Source organism: Gossypium arboreum, chromosome 8, assembly GCF_025698485.1.
Source record: "Gossypium arboreum isolate Shixiya-1 chromosome 8, ASM2569848v2, whole genome shotgun sequence".
Taxonomy (NCBI): Eukaryota; Viridiplantae; Streptophyta; class Magnoliopsida; order Malvales; family Malvaceae; genus Gossypium; species Gossypium arboreum.
In genome coordinates, this window is record NC_069077.1 from 128,318,449 (window position 1) to 128,324,328 (window position 5,880).

Genomic DNA, 5,880 nt, shown 5'->3' on the forward strand with positions numbered 1-5,880 from the left:
CTGAAATAGCGCAATCCAATCGGTAAAGACCGTATTTCTATTTTTTTAATATTAATATTGCCCATCTCTCTCCTTACTTTTAAAAATATTTTAAATAAAAACATATCATTTTATAATGATGTTTTAATTATTGTATTAAAAAATAAATACCGCTCTATCTCTTTTCTTTCATCTCTTGATACTGTTACAAATATATTACTTTGGTAAATAATAATATTAATATATTATTTAAGTATTTAATTTTTTTATTTGTATTATATAAGTAAAAAAACCTTAAATATCTTTAGTATTTTTTTTTATTGGAAAGGAAAAGGACAAAAAGCTTTAGAATGAAATCAGCCTAGGTTAAGCACGATGAACGGTATCTACTTGTAAAAGTAGTGGAACAGCTTCAGGAGGTTCTCTCAAATGCACGGTACTGATGTCCAAATTAGTTTCCCCACCCAGTCAACGCATCAGCAAATTTATTATCCTATAAGATGATAAAAGTATATGTATTAAGAGTTCAATTATATTTTATTCTTTATTTACAAACCGGTCAAGCCAAGTATCACTGTTGTCTCTAATGGCTCCTCCAGCATACGCAAGAGACGACGGTTCCTTGCGAGCACCGTTGGTATCGACTTTTAACCAACAAATCGAGGCAAACAATGTATCCCAAGTGTGGCCATCCGCCGCAAAATATGTAGGCTGCGTGAGATTCACAAACAGCAAATTCCTAACCTCCAAATGCAAAAACTCTTCTAGTTTACCTCGTTTAACTTAGTAAAAGTGCTCATTGCAGGAAAGCAATATCCTGAGACGCTTTCTACCTCTCTCAAGGTTAGTGAGTAATTTATCATTCCAAACCAAGCAGTAAAACTTTTATATTAAGAGTTAAATAATATTTTATCTCTTTTATTTAAAAATAAATAAATTAGTCCTATTAAATCAAAGAGCAAATTAATTATTTTATTAAAAATTTTATTTATTTCTATTGTTAAAAATCGATTCTCGTACGTTAACATGAAGTATACATGGTACGCCACATGTTACTGTATGGTTAGTCCATTAGTTATGTCAATTTTTAACTGTACAAATAGATAGAACTTTTAATAAAAAGGATTAATTTATTCTTTAATCCAACGTACAAAAATTAATTTACTCTTTTTATTAAATAAAGAGATCAAAATACAATCTAACTCTTGATATAAAAATCTACATAATATTTTTAACAACACTTGCGAAAGAAACAAACATTGAGGACCCTAGAAACCCCATGTATGCTTCCAACAAGTGATAATATGCTCATATATCTATAATCTACATAAATAGAAGGTATAAATGTTATTTTAAATATCTTTAGTTTTTATCTTTAAATTTATAGTTATTTCATATGCATGCATATTTATATATAAACAGTGATAATATACATATATATCAATATATGAACTAACAAAGTTTTAATATCGAAATAGAAATGTTTATGGGTTGAATTGAGTCGGGTCTATATTGTAATATTAGCACACTTTATGTTTGCTCAAGTCTAGTTAGACTTGAAATATTGGTTTCAAGTTTAGCCCAAACCTACCCATGTTTAGAAATAGCTAACTTAATCTCTTTTTAGATCTATCCTTATTTTTTAAAAATATTATTTTTAATTTATTATTTTTTGTGAATTTTTTATTAAATCTTAAACATAGATAACTTAATATATCTTTCAATGTTTACATTATAATATTATATATTTAATTTAACTTTATATAAATTTCATACTATATAAAAAGTATATATATTATAAAGTAAAAACAAGTTAGACTCAAGCCTTTAATGATGGAGTCCAGACTCAACTTATTTTATATGAGTCAAATTTTTTTGTCTAAACTTATTTTTCGGACCTTATACTTTTGCTCAAACACTCTCATATTTCGAGTACACTTTTAAATTTCTGCAAGTAATCTAGCCCTTAAGCAAGTCTATCTCAAAAAAATATATTGAAAAGCACATAATTAAAGACTAGAATTTATCACAAATGTGAAAATGTAATATACTATATATAAATTTAAATTTAAAAATAAATTTCATATATAATAATGGGCAATTTAGTTTTCCACAAAACAAATGAATAATTTGAATTGAGAAAAATGATTTTTAAGTAGTTAGTTTAAGAGTATTGAATAAATTTAATTTATTTTTATAAAATGTCTAAATGATATAATTATTTTTAAATTTTAAAATACTAATAATTTTAGTTTTTTCATATTTTTACTAATTGAACTAGTGTTACTTGTAATATCAAATTTAATCAGAAATTTTATTATGAAATGGAATTCACTTACACCACATTTAAATTTTTATTCGATTAATATTTTAACAATTCAATTATTGTTAGTATTTCTTTATTTCTTAAGTACAACAATTTGCATAATTTTTTACCCGTTTGACTTCTCAAGAAACTCAGTCTGCACTAATTTTGTTTTGGTAAATTTGAAGAAAAATGCTATTTTTAAAAAATAATTAGTGATTTATGCTTATTTTTTCAATATTTGGGAAAATAAGTTGATTTAAGAACAAATGTGAGCAGGGGAAAGATTCAAAAACAAAACTATTAACAAATTATTAGAAAAACGAATTGACCAATTAAGAACATTTGGAATGCAGCTGACACTCTTTCCCGCACATGTGCTGCTCCCATGAATCTCCATCAACACTGCAGTAAAATCTACCCGACAACTAGGATTTTTTTCATTTTACAGCAACATTCTCATACATTAAAACCCCACTTTTCTTTTGCTTTCTCACGTGTCCATATATTTCCTAATCATCACCACCATTGCTGCCATAGCTTGGGACTTTAATCATACCATACTTGCATATCTGTCAGAAATTATATCCACCCAAAAACCAAAAATTATAAATAAAAATTGTCACCTGATTTTTATTTTTCTGCCTTTCTCCTTTGAATCGGATAAGCTCATAAAAAGAAAACCCCTTTTTTGTTTATCCTCTCCAGATCTTTAGCACCAACAATAGGACAGCTCCTCACGTGGACCTGACCCAACCCACCCACCCACCCCCCCCAATCATCTCTCGTTTTCGAAGAGCAAACGTGGCGTTGGTCATGCCCACTAGCCAGAAAAGAAATGGCAGAACCGGACCCTATATGTTCACCAAAGTGGTCACATAAGAGGGGGTTGTGAAGTTGTTGGGAATGAATGAATAGTCAAAGCCTTATTGCCCTCCCTTGAGGATAAGTAGGACAGCAATTTATGAAACATGAGGTGTATGTATAACTTGATTTGAAACGGCCGGCAATGATAGGTGGCCGGCATGTCGGGTTGACTGGACTTTATATCGGTTGGCCTTACCACGACACGGCACACGTGATACCCCCACGATGTGCAAAGAGTTTTTATTATGGTTTGGCCCAATCATCAGCTTTTACATGCTATACTACTACTACTACTACAATCCAAGTTGAATTTCAAATTTCTAGCTACTTGATTTTTGTTTTACCCGAGAGTTGCAAGAGTTCATTATAGTTGGCACAATGATCACCTCTATTATGCTATTCATTTCTTAAAAGCTAAACATGGAAATATATTTTGGATCACAAAATTTTTCATCCGATTTACAATTGATTTATTTTCTTCTCATTGAAAGATTAATTTCGCTTTCAAATTGAATCTCATTACTTTTTTAAAAAGATAGAGGTTAAGGTTGTCCAAGAATCAAAATTAAGATGGGCGTTAATTGAAAACTTGAATATAAAATTTCCATACACGTTAGGAAACAAAAAACTAAGAAATGCTTGAATGATCAGTTATCGAACTAACTGAAATTTTAAAATGCTTAACCGTTAATTGAAACTTGATTGATTTAGTTGGTTTTAGATTTAAGTGAACTAAAATTATAGTGTTATGATTTTTGAGTTCATTAATTTTAGATATATTATGTTTTTTTTTTTGAACTTTTCATTATTTTTTCTTTCACCACAATATACAATTTACATTTAAATTTCTTGGATGTATTGAAATTATAAATAATATCTTGTTTTTTAATAATTTCAATTAAGTGGTTAATGTTATGAATATCTTATTAAGTGGATGTCCATCAAGATCAAGATAGGTTTTGATGTACTTTAAATTTAATAGTCATTAGAAGTAGATATCTACTTCATTTATACTTTTATGTCTATAAATAGAGACTTTGGAGAAGTTTTGTAGATATTCCGATTGATAAAAAGAAAATTACACTATTTCTTTTACTCTTTCATTTTCTTTGTTCGTTACTCTCTATCTATTTATTTTATAACATATTATTAGCACGATTTTTTATTAATTGTTTTTCTCTATAAGTTTTATTTAACAAGATCACACACATAAAAATATCCCCAAATCACGTAGAGACTTATCCTTCGTAACAGCCCGGTTTAGACCCTAGTCGGAACAGTATTTTCGGGACCACAAATTTGAGTCAAAAAATATTTTAATATTATTTTCCGTGTTTACAACATGATATGTGATATGTGTGAAAATTTCGTGTGAAAATGTTATCGTTTGTGTGCTTGATTTTATTAAAGGACTTAATCGCGTAAAATGTAAAAGTGGCTAGCTATTTGTTAAAGTGCTACATTGTTATGTCTTAATAAATGTGAGGTCCTTATGATATACTTACACCATGGTTTTAATGAATGGACATAGATCGACATTAGATAGTGGAATTTTAATGTTATTACTAAGGTTAAAGTAGTAATTAATGAAATAAAAGTTATTAAAATTGCCATTCTTGTTCATCGTTTGGCCGAACGTTGAAGAGAAAAAGAATCATTTTAAGGCTTTTAAAGTTCATCACTTATTTTGCTTGATTGAGGTATGTATTTTGCTCGGTTTTTGATGATTTCTATGTTTTTGTGATCGTTGCTTCGAATACTAGCTAGCCTATGCTTGAATTTTTGAATTGGTTGTGGATTTTGTGATTTGCCATTATTGATAGCTTGAGATTTTATTTTTTGATGATGAAATATGAAAGCTTGATGATAGATACCTATATTTTGTAAAGTGATTTTTAGTGAAATTACATAAAAAGGACTAATTTGTGAAAAGTGTAAAATGTGTAGTTAAATTGTGAAATAAATGAAATTTTTGGGCTGCTAGGGACCTAAAGAGAATTCGGCCTAGCATGAGTTTATTGAAATTTTGTGTATTTTGTGTTGTTTTGAAATAGGGACTAAATTGAAAGAAATGTAAAAGTTTAGGGCCAAAATGCAAATTTGCTAAATTATGCATTTGTGGATGAAATTGTTTGAATTGATGATTAAATAGATTAATTTTGAATACATATAGATCCAAAAATAAAGAAATCAGATTTAGATTGGGGGAAATCGAAAGTTGACGAGTAATTGATTTCGTCCGTTTATTTCGACTACGAGGTAAGTTCATATGCAAATAAATGTATTTGAATTGATGTATTCATGTTTATATGATATTGAAATGTAATGTATGACTATGGAAGATGAATATTTGAAACTAATAAAGCATCGACAATGATATGACGTCTGAAAGTCCCATACGAACTATAAGAATAGAATAAGATACATATATCATGACATAGGATTTCAATATGTGACTTCATGTAAGACCTCGTCTGGGGCGTTGGCATCAATTTGAAATTTACGTGTAAGATCATTTCTGGGACATTGGCATCGTATATGATTTCGTGTAAGACACTGTCTGGGACAGCGGCATCAATATTGGATTACATGTAAAACCTCGTCTAGGACGTTGGTATTGTATGAGTTTACGAGCTATCTGAGTATCCTTATCAATTTCTAACGTTTCAACGGGCATTATCAAGGAAGGAATTAATATGTGAATGGATATCCGATTCAGGTACGTATGA